The sequence below is a fragment of the Mastacembelus armatus genome, chromosome 5, assembly GCF_900324485.2.
Source record: "Mastacembelus armatus chromosome 5, fMasArm1.2, whole genome shotgun sequence".
NCBI classification, from domain to species: Eukaryota; Metazoa; Chordata; class Actinopteri; order Synbranchiformes; family Mastacembelidae; genus Mastacembelus; species Mastacembelus armatus.
The window spans coordinates 942772-957356 of NC_046637.1; the positions used below are offsets into that span (position 1 = coordinate 942772).

At 44.6% G+C, this 14585-nt stretch overlaps 1 protein-coding gene across 7 annotated transcripts in view; it reads left to right on the plus strand.

Annotated features, from left to right (window-relative positions):
* Positions 1-14585, plus strand: part of pcbp4 (poly(rC) binding protein 4) — a 201842-nt gene that overhangs the window by 43265 nt on the left and 143992 nt on the right. The window lies entirely within an intron of this gene.

The following is a 14585-nucleotide window of genomic DNA, read 5'->3' on the forward strand; positions in this document are numbered from 1 at the left end:
AAAACATTTTTATTTCTTTAGGGTCAGCCAACCTTCTTCTGAGGGCGAGTTCACATTAATAATACATATCAGATCACAGCCTCAGCAGGAATCTGTAAGTGAAGTCTGCCTTCCATGTTACACACTGCCTTTATGTTTACTCCTCTCTGTACGGAGTGACCCACTTCTGATTTATTTTGCTCATTTTGCAAACTCATTTCGAGCCCCCGGGGACCAGCCCACCGTGCTGGTCTGTCTCATGACTCTGGTGCTGCTCCTGCAGAAATTGACTCAGATGGACTTTTTGCCATCGCCAAAGTGAAAGTACAGCAAAGCTGAAATGCAGCGTGCAGGATGCAGAGTGTTTCCCTGTGGTCTGTTGTTTGCTGCTCTGCGTTAAAAGAGTCTGTGCTAAAAATTATTGAAGTTGTGGCCTGGAGACAAAAGTAATGGGAACCACAGAGGAGTGTGAGTATTTAGATGTAATCAATTGAATCATAGAAACACATATAAATGTTGGTGAGTGCCGCTTTAAGTTCAGTGGTATCGTTATTAATGTTAGCACATCTGAACCAGCAGCCAAACACGTGTGTGTTGTATGTGCGGCGTTGTGAAGCTTCAGTACGACCCCATGGCTTAACCTCAAAGCTGCATTCAGTCAGATGAAATGCACTTGAGTTTTTAAAGCGATTTCTTCTGAAGGACACGGAGCAGGAGCTGCTGCTTGGCTGCAGGGTTCGAACCTGTGACCTTGGGATTATGCACGTTATGCACCACTGACTCAGGTCTGTCTTTCCACCTCAGTGTTTCTTCTCTGTCACGCAGCAGGACAAATCCTATTATAGTTCCCTATCTCTGTTTCCTTGATAATAAAAGGAACACCCTATTGATTATGTATGCCACTATCTGACGGCACTAGTGTGATGAATGCAGTGAGTGTGCAGAGGGCTGCAGTTTGCCGTACGGAAACTAACAGCCTTTGATGTAATCTGTTGACAGCGGTGGGATCTGAAGGGCAGCTACGACTATAGTGCAGTGTAGTTATGCAGTGTGGGGTGTGTTGTAATCTGCTTTATATCTTTTCTTAGTGCTTATAAAACACACACAAATATCCACACACTGACACATACACACACTTAAGTCTGCCTTTGAGCTCAATGGAAACACGGATACACAAGTTTGCGTTTGTGTGTATGATGTACACACACACACACACACACACACCTGTTGGCATGTGCACTCACACGAACAGAGGATCGACTGGGGGGAGATTTATATGGAGCTTTGCAGCCCAGAGGCCCACCCATCGAGGGCTGGCACGGTGATATCCATCACCCTGTCTGACGCTCTGTCTCAGCAGGTGTGTGGGGACGATGCCTTGTGAGGAAGTTACTTTCACAAAGTCCTTGAAATTTCAGGCCTTTGTGACGGCACCTGGCGCCAGGCCTGGCTGTAATTTCATTAACCCGGAGGTTAAAAGGCACATTAAAACTAATAGAAAGTACATGTGATCTCCTTGGGCCACTGTGCGTTTGGTTTTCGAGGCACAGCTGGGTTTGCTGTGTGCCGCTGAAGAAAACCAGCGCTTCAGCACATGCAAGTCACATGGTCCAGTGTTTGTTTTGTGTGGTCTTTAATGGCTTATAAATACTTCCCAGTTGCACTCGTGCATGTGGGTAAATGTGTGCATGTCCTCTTGTGGATGCGTGTATATATGGAAGCAGCAAATATAGGTTAAGAGAGCAGATGTCACCTTGTGCTTGTAAGCTGTGATCTGAACTGTACATTAATTTAGCTACTGTCAGAAAGCAGGCAGTTATGGCTGCACCGCTTCTTACATAAAGATGATGGCAGCTCCACCGCTGAGGCACATGGGAACAACAAGGGCAGAGAGGACACTTTCATACGCTCGTGTTTTATTAGCCCGGGCCGCCTGACCGAGGCTCGTTTGGCTCAGTGTGGACATGGTAACAACAGAACCATGGAATAAAATGTGGGACCTAATTTCACTGATAATTTTACTGGGTGCACGGTGCTGTAATATCACCCATGGTCATAATATTGGACTGGGTCATTATTTTTCATGTGCTTGTTGTTGTTGCATTTGTGTGAGGCTCGTGTATCTTTTGCTTGTTATTTTTACTTTTGTGTGTGTGTGTGTGTGTTTGACGTATTAATTGGCTGAGTCATGTAATTACGTGTAATAACAGTGTTGTGTTTTTAAACTGGGATAGAGTAACGTTTGGTCCAGACTTTAATTAGCACTAGTTTGATAACTTTCTCTCTGGCTTTTAATAAAATATGGAATAACAACAGAAACATTTATTCTTTCTGCAGCACATCCTCTCTCATTCCCATTTTATTTTTGGCTGGTCTGTCCCCGTCTCCAGCAGCCCACCAGATGTCCTCAGACATTCCTTCCTGTCTCTATCACCTGACCCGATTTACCTGCTCACCTGTTTTCCTATTCTGTATCACCAGACCATCCCTGCCCACCCACACACCTGTTCCCGTTTCCTTTGTTAGCTCTGATGCAAATATACGGCACCATTCTCTCCAGACTGCATTATATTTCTGTCTGCCCTTTATGTTGTGGCCTCTTCCTTCCTGACCTGCCTGTTAGCTGTTTTGGTTTTAGTTTTTGAACCCCTTCCTGTGAGTCTCTGTTTATTCCTCACCTTCACTTAAAGTCACTTCGCTGCACCTGCCTCCCTCCCAGTGTGGCTGCATATGGGTCCTTGTTCCTGTGCTCTGCACGCCGACTGTGACAGCATTAGTCAGTCTCTCTGCTTTCCGTCTGTGGCACTCAATCTCACGCTTAATTTACTTCTGCTGAAGATGCAAATCTTTAAAAGCAGGTAAAAAATATAAAGTTTTAGTTAAAAAAAAAAAAAAAATCAAATTTCAAACCAGTGGGGTAGCAAACTTAGTGGGCTGTTAATTAGTAAGAAAGTCAATTTACAAATAAATATGTGCATAGTTTCATTTTATGTGGATAGAAATTGAATGATTTGCTGCCAAAAGTTAAATATAACCACACAGACTGAGAGTGGGAGTGATTTAAATGAGACTGCTGATGCTAAAAGCACAAACAGCCTGTGAGAAGTTTCAAATGCCACATTCTGCAATTAAAATACATGAAAATCAGGAATCAGCATACTGAGCCTCCGGGGAGCGGCTGGCCTGGCGGTAAGGAGGCAGAATGAAAATCAGATGGGCTGCTGGCTGGAGCCTGGCATCAACTGGGAACACTCCAGCTGTGAACTGGGACCAGAAAGTGGCTGGTTTAACATTCAGAGTGCCAGCAAACATTGTTTAAGAGCCTTTGAGCAATACGGTAGACGCTACGCTGTGTGTTTCTAGCAGATGACTAATAATATAATCACACAGGGAGAGATTTGATGTTTCTTCATGGCTCAGGCACTGGGTAACATGAAAGAAGTGTCTGTAGTTTCCAGTCACTAATAACCAAGACAGTAATGGTTATTTAAAACACGTATAAGAAAAGCTCCTTCAAACTCTGCACTTTCTGCATGAATGTATTTGGCTCTTTGTGGCTGGTTGTAAATGATGCACATGGGATCTGCCTTCACACAGATGGACTGTATTTATCCAGGGCACTTAATGTCCATAGACTGGGTGTGTGTGTGTTGTTACCACGTTAAATGGCAGCTATCAGTTTGTCGTCCAGGCACAAAAACCGCCTGATTAGGTTTAAAACAATGACTTTCTAAAGTAACAGCACAGACGATCAGTTTGAAGGAGGAAACAAACAGCTGTGTTTTGTCCATCTCTCACTCAGAGCTCCCTGTGTGACAGATACTCATTTTCCTCTGAGCAGTAAATTGTGATTTGAAACACACGAAGGTAATTTTCACTTCCATAAAGTCTGACACGTTTATTGTGGCATTTTTAATAAAGACTAGTGTATGCTGTGGATAAAGCTTTTTTGGTATCGCTGTGAAAGGTTTCGAAGGCTCTGTACTACAGTAAATACTGCACTGATAATAAGAAGTTCATATATAAAATATCTCCAGCCACTGGGTTTCCTGTCACCACAGACTGGCCTGTCTCCTGTTGTCTGAACGCCGCGCACTGATTTGCTTTCTGAACATGGACCAACCTGCTTTTGAGTTTGAACCATGTTCAGTAGAAACTCATATTTTTGTGATATCAGCAGGGCCGTCAAACATACACCGCCTCAGGGCACGAGCGATTTATCTGAAAGCACTGCCCTGACTCACATTTTGGTATAACTAGATGTTCATGTGTCTCCATACGTTACAGTATATTTGGCTGAGCCGTATTTGTTTTGACATAAGGTCCAGCAGCAGTTGGGTTTATGTTGACATTTAGACAAAATGCATGCACTCCTGGTTTATTGATATTCACTAGACTGTGACATGAAGTTTAATGCGAGAGAGAGAAATTGTGTGAAAGATGAAGAAAGAGACAAAGACAACGGTGAAGACGACAGAAAAACAAAAACGACTGAGAGCGACTGAAGGGAAGCACACTGGGGAAATTAAGATGTCATGTTTATCACAACTATGTTGAGGCTCAGAGAAACAGATTCCTTATGTTCAGACTGACATCAGGAAAAAACCGAATTCAATAAGACTAATAAAGACTTCACAGCTGTTTGTGTTCTGTCACTAGACCACAAACAATCACAAACCCTTCATGAATATCTGCAGAACCGGAAGTGACTTGCATCACTTTGTCTCGTCTCTGGGGGAAGAAGCTGTGGAGTTCCCACAAAGCATGTTTTATGTATGTGTTTCTTTTGGGTCTGTTGTATGTTAAATAAATCCAGATTCTTCAGAAAATCTAGAAGATCAGTGCCTGAGGCAGCTATGAGAAGGAATGAATGAAGTTTTGTACTGTCATCTGATCAAGATAAAGATTTACCTTAAAGGGTTTAACACTCAGCATCAGCAGCCTCTGTCCTCAGACCCAACAACAATACAATAAGACTTTTTTATGTGCTATTACTGATATTTCCCTACGTAAGACATGTAACACGCTTTGAGGATGCTGATGGAGAAGTACAGAGAAGGCCAGAAAGAGCTGCATTGTGTCTTTGTAGATTTGGAAAAAGCGTATGACGGGGTGCCGAGAGAGGAGCTGTGGTTTTGTATGAGGAAGTCTGGAGTGGCAGAGAAGTATGTTTGAGTGGTGCAGGACATGTATGAGAGCTGTAAGACAGTGGTGAGGTGTGCTGTAGGGGTGACAGAGGAGTTCAAGGTGGAGGTGGGACTGCACCAAGGATCGGCTTTGAGCCCCTTCTTGTTTGCTGTGGTGAAGGACAGGCTGACAGATGAGGTTAGACAGGAATCTCCGTGGACCATGATGTTTGTTTGATGTTTGTGGAGGATTTTAAGTTCCTAGGGTCAACAGTCCAGAGCAACAGAGACTGTGGAAAAGAAGTGAAGAGACGTGTGCAAGCAGGTTGGAACGGGTGGAGGAAAGTGTCAGGTGTGATGTGTGACAAAAGAGTGTCAGCAAGAATGAAAGGAAAGGTGGACAAGACAGTGGTGAGACCAGCAATGTTGTCTGGTTTAGAGACAGTGGCACTGAGACAAAGACAGGAGGCAGAGCTGGAGGTAGCAGAGCTGAAGATGTTGAGGTTCTCTCTGGGAGTGACGAGGATGGATAGGATCAGGAATGAGGACATCAGAGGGACAGCTCATGTTAGATGGTTTGGAGAAAAAGCCAGGGAAGCCAGATTGAGATGGTTTGGACATGTTCAGAGGAGGGACAGTGAATACATTGGTAAAAGGATGCTGAGGTTAGAGCTGCCAGGAAGGAGGCCTAGAGGAAGACCAAAGAGGAGGTTCTTGGATGTAGTGAAGGAGGACATGAGGATAGTTGGTGTGGGTGAGGAGGATACAGAGGATAGGGTTAAATGGAGGCAGATGATTGGCTGTGGAGACCCCTGAAGGGAGCAGCCCAGAGGAGAAGAAGAAGACATGTAAAACACGTGTACAGATTGGGAGTATTTCCAAATGTTGAGGCACCAAACAATCCTATTTTTGTTCGTGTGGTTATTGCTCTTCTAATGTTAGAATATTGAAAATGTTCCTCAGTGAACTATTAAACTAATTACAAACACTTAAATGTAATATTAGGTTTGTGTTTTCATAATGGACATGACACATGTAACTATAAACACCAATGAAATCATTTTAAACCCAACACTTTTTCTCACACCAGTAAACTAATCTCTAACTAATGCGTGAGACAACTTTATGGTGACTACAATGACACGCCATGTTTTGGCAGCTTATAAATCCATTTTTGTGTAAAAATAAAAATAAATCAATAAGCTAATTGCAGTCACAGTAATAGAGGTTTGTGTCTTATTTAGAGTTGCTGAATTAAATGTTTGATTTTAGCTCCAGTCGAATTTAAGGAGCTCTTAGGAATTCTGCTCCTGTTGATGATGAATGTGAAGCTCGTGATTTAAGATCGAGTTTAAATGTGCAGTGCAGAAGGTCGTGTGTCCTTTATCTCCAGCGTCAGGCCTGCAGCTCATGTGCTTTCTAAAGTTTACCCATGATCTTTCTGTGACCTTGCCCCAGTTTGTACTTCTGCAGTGTTATATTCCACAGTCACAGAGCAACACAGTGATGTTTGAAAAACCCAAGGTCATTTAAAGAGATTTGCCACTGTTCGGAAGATATTTCTAGGGAGTCTTCTAAAAAAAATACTTTTGAACAGTTTCCTGAGTTGTGTCCCAATTTTTTTTCTCCATGTGCTGAGTGGAAACCAGCGATATCTGGATGAGGGAACTGAGCCACAGCTTCAACAATGAGTTAAAAACCTTTTTTGTTGTGCAGCGAGAGGACTAACCTTGACCAGGTGTTTCACTTACTAACAGGCAGATAAAAGTGTTTGAAAGGTAATTTCTGATGCAAAGCTACTTTTTAAACAAATTAACAGTCCTGTTACAGTCCAAACTCATGCAGGTCAGGATTAGGGTCTGAACCCAGGTGGACCCGGGGCCTTTCTGTGTGGAGTCTGCATGTTGTCCCTGTGTCTGTGTGGGTTTTCTCCTCCCACAGTCCAAACTCATGCAGGTCAGGATTAGGGTCTGGACCCAGGTGGACCCGGGGCCTTTCTGTGTGGAGTCTGCATGTTGTCCCTGTGTCTGTGTGGGTTTTCTCCTCTCACAGTCCAAACACATGCAGGTCAGGATTAGGGTCTGAACCCAGGTGGACCCGGGGCCTTTCTGTGTGGAGTCTGCATGTTGTCCCTGTGTCTGTGTGGGTTTTCTCCTCCCACAGTCCAAACTCATGCAGGTCAGGATTAGGGTCTGAACCCAGGTGGACCCGGGGCCTTTCTGTGTGGAGTCTGCATGTTGTCCCTGTGTCTGTGTGGGTTTTCTCCTCCCACTGTCTGTAGTCAAGTCCGTCTTGGTCCCTCAGAGGAAAGCTGAGGTCCTCATTGTTAGAGACTAAAGAAGCGTCTTTACGTTGCTTCCTTTTCCTCAAGGGTTTTGGGAACACAGTTTTATCCAGACCTTCTGAACCGGTGCTATGGATCATTTTGAAAGACCTTGATAGATGAGACCTGGGTTCTGGCCAGCATGGCCTGTCCACACAGAGTTGGTGGTGTGTTCCACCAAGTGAAAAGGGAAACTGTTTATTGCCTTTACATGCGTTTTCCACCCACTTGCATCCATCTCCAATTAATTGTCTGCTTTATTTACACCTTGCTGTGCAGCCAAATGAGAGTTTGCATTGAAGGGAATGAATGTTTCCCTGTTTAGCCCTCGCTATCACTTCCTTTCTCTCCATCTTTATGTCTCCTTCGTGCTCTCTCGCTCCCCTCGGCCTCTCGTGGCAGCTTTTTCTCCTCCCGTTGTTTTTCTCTTTCTCTCCTTTCACCTTACTCCTTCCATCCCTTCGTCTCTCCTTCTGTTTCCCCTAGTCTGGAGCGCTGAAATGAAAATAATTGGCGTGTTGTTGAAAATGCAAATTGTTGGAGTTAGCTAATTATCCCAGCGTATGCTGTTTGAAGTATCACAGTTTCCTATGTTTGTTTTTTGTCCTGTGTGTGTTATTTCCAGTTTTGTATATGGGACAGAAGAAACAGGCGTCAGAGCTGCTCGCGATCCTCAGTCAGCCGTGTTTGTATCTGTAATGCTGCCTCATAATGCTGCCTCATAATGCTTCCTCATGCCTGGCAGCTGATGGACACATCAAACATCTGTGTTCTGCTTGTAATGAGACGGGTAAGAAACTGTTCATTCACTGCTCGTATGTTGAGGGACCTACACACACACACACACACACACACGTTCAAAATGACACACATCAGGAGCCTCAGAGGACAGGATAAATGTTCTGAATGCTCCGTCCCCATACGTACGGTTCAAGCAGCGGCTAAATGTGGTTATTGATTGATGATTGATCGGTTGCCGCTGTGTTTTTAGGCCGACACAACACTGACAGGGAGCTTAAACAGAACGATGTGTCTAAAACCAGAGCTGAGCTGCGTCTCAAATGAAAAGACTCTGAAACACTTGTCACATTCTCCACACACACATCATTTGTTCTCTCAATAATATGTAAAATCACTGGTTTGATATTGGACTCAGTAGGTATCAGTGTAGCTGTGCAAGAAATGGTTTGTTTGGACTGTTATTTTTAGATGCAAACTATTTTTACCATACAATCATCACCCTTCATGTTTATCAGCTGCTGACGGCCTTGTACTGCATTTTCTATGACTATAGCCAGAACACCAGCCCATACCTTAGTCTCACATGGCTCTTAGACAACTGAAGAAACATATTCACTATTCTTGAAATGAAGACACAGTTCTTCAGGGAACCCAGGGCTGGGTTTAGTCTGTGATCTGTCTAAGGCTTCTTGGGGAAACTGGAATTGAAGAAAATGTCTCCAGAAGTGAAACCACTTTTTCTTCTTGCAGCCTGATATAAATACCTCAAACCTGAATTTTTCTCACCTTTCTCTTAGAATACAGACCCTAGACTCTGACTCAGGCCCCGAGAGTCCTACAGTTAAAGTCTATGAGCTGAAGCAGGCCATTTAATGGACTGAGGTGTGATTACATCCTGGAGAGCTTAATTTAGATAGCAGCCAAGTGATCCTCTACGCCTGTTGGGGACCTGTTATTAAATCTATGCAGAAATCAATGTAGACGAGTCCATCTCTCCGACAAAGCTACTGCAACGTGATTTATAACGTGTTTGGGTAATCTATTGATTTATAATGTGGTGGAAGCCATCGATGTTGTTTTCCTATTAGATGAGAGTAAACACAGCTCGCCCTGAGTAATGGGTTGTGACCTTCCTCTTCCTCCTGCACACACATACATTCATACATACATACATGCACTCAATGTGAGAGGCACGTGCACGTTCAGTCTTAAGAGAAAAATGTGCACGCACTTACAGCACATAAAGGCAAAGCCACAAATCCAGAGTTCAAAAACTAAAATATGTAAAAGGAACCACACAGGACACCTGGAGACCCACAGAGCAAAACTTAAAAGGTGCATTTAGGTTTTTCCAGTGTTGACAGAGCCCAACACAGTGTCAGCAAATAAAAACCGCTCATTGTTATTCATTATAACAGCTAGTAGACAGTAATGCCCACATAGTCACACACAGTGATTTGCATTCATTTCTTTAACCTCAAACCAAGTCTTAAATCTAAATGTCTTATGTTTAAGGGGACCTGTCCCTATAAGAAGGTTGAGTAAGCAAACACACATGCACATTTGTTTGTCCAGGAATAACATTTTAATGAACACCATGAATATATACTGCGGAGTGTCCTGAAGGGTCATCATCCCAGACCTGGGTCAGGCCTGGGTGAGCTCCTGGACAGTGTGTGGTGCCATCAGATGCACTGTAACATAATGTCCCATTGGTGCACAATTGGATTTAAGTCAGGGGAACATGAGGGCCAGTCAGTGGCATCAGTGGCTTCATCATCCGGGAGCTGCCTACACACTTTGTCCTGTTTGCAGTTCCTGTTCCTCCTTGCTGGAAAGAGCAGAGACCGGTCCTGCTGCTGGGATGGTCCCCTTCTACAGCCCGGTCCAGTTTTACTGGTGTGTTGGTCGGTCTCCTGGTATCTCCTCTATGCTCTTGAGACTGTGCTGGGAGACGCAGCAAACCTTCTTGCTACTGTGCATGTGCCGTCTTGGAGTAATTGGTCTATGTTTGCAGCCTGATTGGGCTGCAGGCTCTGCCTCATGCCATCAGTGGTGACAAAGACACTAATGAAACATAAAGGAGTAATCAGTCAGGAAGGATAAGGAAAGAGCCCTGGTCTGTGGAAACCACAGGATAAACTATTCCCTTCTTGGGGGATTGTCCTGCTTTTGCCATCACCACGGACAGATTGATATCCCTGAGTTTGTTCCTCTGTGTTTCATATGAAATATGCAGTAAAACCTGAAGTATTTCCCGTTTTAGTTTAATAAGAATTCTTTATTAGTCCTGTATTTTCCACACTTTCATGAAGTGTTCAAGGCTTTTGTGTGTTGTCACATCAGGGCTGTTGTACTTAACACTTGAGGGACCATGCAATAGTTTGGCAGATGCAATTATTTGATATTTGTGCAGATATGAAAACACAGAGTTTGGTCCAGATGACTTCATTTGGTGTCACACACACTTTAGTGCTGTGCTTGGGCGTGCCCTTTAATTACCTTGTGACAGAGATTCAGACTTATTCACAATGCACACACACACACACACACACACAATATGTACATATACACAAACATAATTACAGCTACTTGTCTGTCACCCTCTACACACCTGCACGTACACACACTTGTGCACATGTTGTCATTAGAGAAATGAAAAGAGCCTCATTTCCACTTGAGCAGTGATATCAGCAGGATTACTTGTTTCCTCGCCGACTAACAGAAATAGCCCTTAATGCTGACGAACACAGGGACACACACTCACTCACAAACAGGCCTGATGGTCTGTGGAAGGTTTCTTTCTTCACCATGCACCGGAGGATTAAAACTAGCCGCACGACCCCATAGCCATCACAGCTAGCGTAAAGGCGAGCCCATCAACAGACTGTGCAGCACCCTCTGATCCACACCTACACACAGATTTATCTGCAAAGCACAAGCATGAAAAAAGTCATGTACACCTTTAAAATGAGCACAGATTTGCAGGCACAAACATGAACTAATGTGATGCACGTGAACGCCCGCCCACACATAGTCTGGATGAGCTTAATCCTTGTTGACCTTGGCTTTTCCTCTCTGCAGTGTCTTAGTGACTGCGAGGGCCAGAGAAAGGAGGAAAAAAAGGTGCAACACTGGCCAGTCACATGCTCAACACACAAGGTGGATGACTTTGTAACGTGAAGACCGTATTTCTGCTCTTTACCTCCAGGTCGTCGTGAACGAAGATAAAACAGCTGCTGCGAAATATGTCTGTAAGCTCAGCACCTGGTGTTGCTGCACTGACGTAACAAACAAACCTTATCTTATAGTAGTCCGGTGTGTCGTGGTGGTGTACGTGATCAAATAAGATTGAAACAGGTGTGTCCAGGTGTACACTGCCTCTGGCCTAATGTCAGCAGGGATTAGCTCCATCCCCCATGACCCTCTGCAGGGTCAGTGGTCTGATCAGGTCTTTGATTGATGTGTCCAGACTTCAGACACATCCATTTTGTGTTTTTCAGCACTGGGCTGAGTTACATCTGACGTTGTGTGGTTTGATCATGATGAAGATGGTTGTTTTGCTTATTATTTCTTTATTGTTTATTAATTAAGTCAGTCACTGCATATTGTTTTATCTGCTGTCTTTTCCTAATAAAACTGCTTGACATGTTCCACTGCAACTCCGTGGATCGTTCAACCTGATCAGAGAGCATGCTTGTGGTTCTGATCAAATGTTGTAGGGAACATTTCTGTCTGGATGTAGCCCAGTTCACCGCAGCCTTCTCTTAGATTCAGGCCCCAAATGGTTTTTAGAGAAGTTGTGTTATTTGGAAAACAAAACACGAGGACATTTTGCATCTGTGAAAATGTTTCTGTCAAGTTTCAGATCTGTGTTTCGTATTTCTATAGAACATTTGAAGTTAGAAAATACTTTTTTAAATGTAACTTGTTAAAGTACTTCATTTGTAGAAAAGAAGTCGGCTTTAATGTCAGTCGTATTCAGATTCCAGAGTTTCTCCAGCTGTCAAAGACTGCAGTTACTATTTTTGTAATAAATTCATATTTCACAGCTTTTCTCCCCCGACCCCGAGCTTGTTCACTTCCTCACTTGTTGCAGATTAGAAGAGTAAAACAGAATCTGTCTATTTTGATCATGTCACAGGTTCCTGTCCTGGGGACTCCGTCCTCATTCTGGCTCCCTATTGGACGGCCTGTGGGGCCTCCAGTACAATGACAAATTGTAAAATGACAGCATTGTGCTGCATTTATCAACACGAGAATAGAGATGACTGAGGGGGAGGGAACAAATGCCTCTTTGGTCCGCAGCTGCAAAACAGTGCAAGACGTGTTTGTGTGTGTGGCTTTGTGCTTTTGCATTTGCATGTTTTGTTTGTTTGTTTGTTTGTGTGTTACTTCAGTGACTGTCACTTGCAGTGTGATTGTTATTTTGATCGTGTCAATTCCCCTGCGTCTGTCTGGCCCTAAAACAAACCTCACATCGCTGCCTCTCGCTCAGTCTCAGCTGAAAGCCTCCTGAGTCTTTTCCTCCACTTCACTCTGTCGTTCTCCGCTTTCTGTCTCCAGTACCTCTCTGTCTCTTGAGTATTTCATTCATCACAGTTATGGTGACACCTTTGCATCTGCATGTGTAAAAACATCCTGTGCTGATGTGTTTATGTGGCCTTTTTATTCATGGAAACTGAAGATTTTAGCTCAGCTCAGGTGGATCCATAACCTGCAGCGTGTAGTCTGGTACGGAAAACATGTGGATGGTGACAGCTTCAAGTCTCCACAGGGGTTCCTAATAAACCGACTGGGTTCCACAAAGGGGTTCCTAATAAACCAAACTGGGTCCGACACGGGGGTTCCTAATAAACCGACTGGGTCCGACACGGGGGTTCCTAATAAACCGACTGGGTCCGACACGGGGGTTCCTAATAAACCGACTGGGTCCGACACGGGGGTTCCTAATAAACCGACTGGGTCCGACACGGGGGTTCCTAATAAACCGACTGGGTCCGACACGGGGGTTCCTAATAAACTGATCACTGGGCCTGTGTGTGCTTTGGATACGATCCTGGCTGTGTGACTCAGACACTTGTCACTTGTGGCCTCATTGCTGTTTCGATCATGACAAACGGTTGATCCATCCAGCACTTGGCAGGTCTGTCTGGATCCCAGAATAGAGCCTGCGTCACTCCCTCCTGTTATCAACCTGTCTTTCTGTGATGCTGCCATGAAGCCTCTTTAACGGTGCTACAGGAAACACTGATATTTGGTATTAATGAACCCTCAAAACGGTGTGAAGACCCAAATGGGCTCAGGAGGCTTCTTACAGTTTCCTAGCTGGAGTATTAAAGTGACACTTCCTGTGCTGTGAATCAGCTGTTTTCACACGGAGACGTCACGTCAGCTCTTTGGAAACTCTGTCGTACGTGAAGCAGCTACTGGTGCGTCTCTAGTAAGAGGAAGTGGAGGAGCCAGTGTTTCCTCCCTGCACACGGGCCCACGTAGAAAGTCCGTTTGATATGGCAGGCTCCAAACCATGAGAGGCATGAGGCTGCTGTATTACGGAGACAATTTCCCAGCTGTCTGTCTGCTGTATTGGCCAGTGCTGGAGGACCTGTCAGCTGTTCATTTACACCCCTCTGGCCATTGGTGGGCAGGAAAGTGACGCCATCGCTGGATGTTTCCCAAATGCCGACTTTCAATTCTCTCCTCCCTGGCTCGGCGGGAGACCCCTGTGTGGGGAATGAGATGAGACAGCTGTGCGTGCTGTGGTCAGAAATAGAGAGGGGCTGGCTGCCGGAGAGGCTGGACGTCTGATTTGAAGCCTCCCTCTCCGTTTGATTGGGAACGTGCCGCCGTGCGTTTGTGTGTCTGTGTGTGTGGTGTTGTTTGGCTGAGCAGGTGAGTGTCTGGTTATGAGGCTTTCTTTCACCTGGCTGACGTTCCCTGTCGTTCCCTCTTCACCGGCATCGAGGCTGATTTAGGATGATGCAAAGTAGACTTTAATGCACAGCATGTACACACCGCCTCCCCCAAACAGAAACGAATGGCGTCGTCACATATTTCCCATCAGTTTGTAAATCGTTTCCAAGCGTATCAGCAGGAAGACGAAGTTAAATGGCCAACAAAGTGTCCTGAAATCTGACAAGTAACTTCATCTTGTCATTGCCAAAGAGCAGCTTTGCCACCAGCTCAGAGGTGGAAAGAGGTAAATGGGTTAGTTGTGTTGCTTCAGGTGTTTCGGGTCCACCCAGTGATTGATTACATGATAAGAAAAAGTGTGCAGTTTGTTCCTGGCTGCTAATATTTACACCCTGCAGTGGCTTCTTTGTCATGAGGGTCGTGATGTGTTTGTCTGTGACCTCCTTGAAAACAAGATGAGTTTTTTGAATTAGATGTAAATAAATGTGACTGATGGACACGTG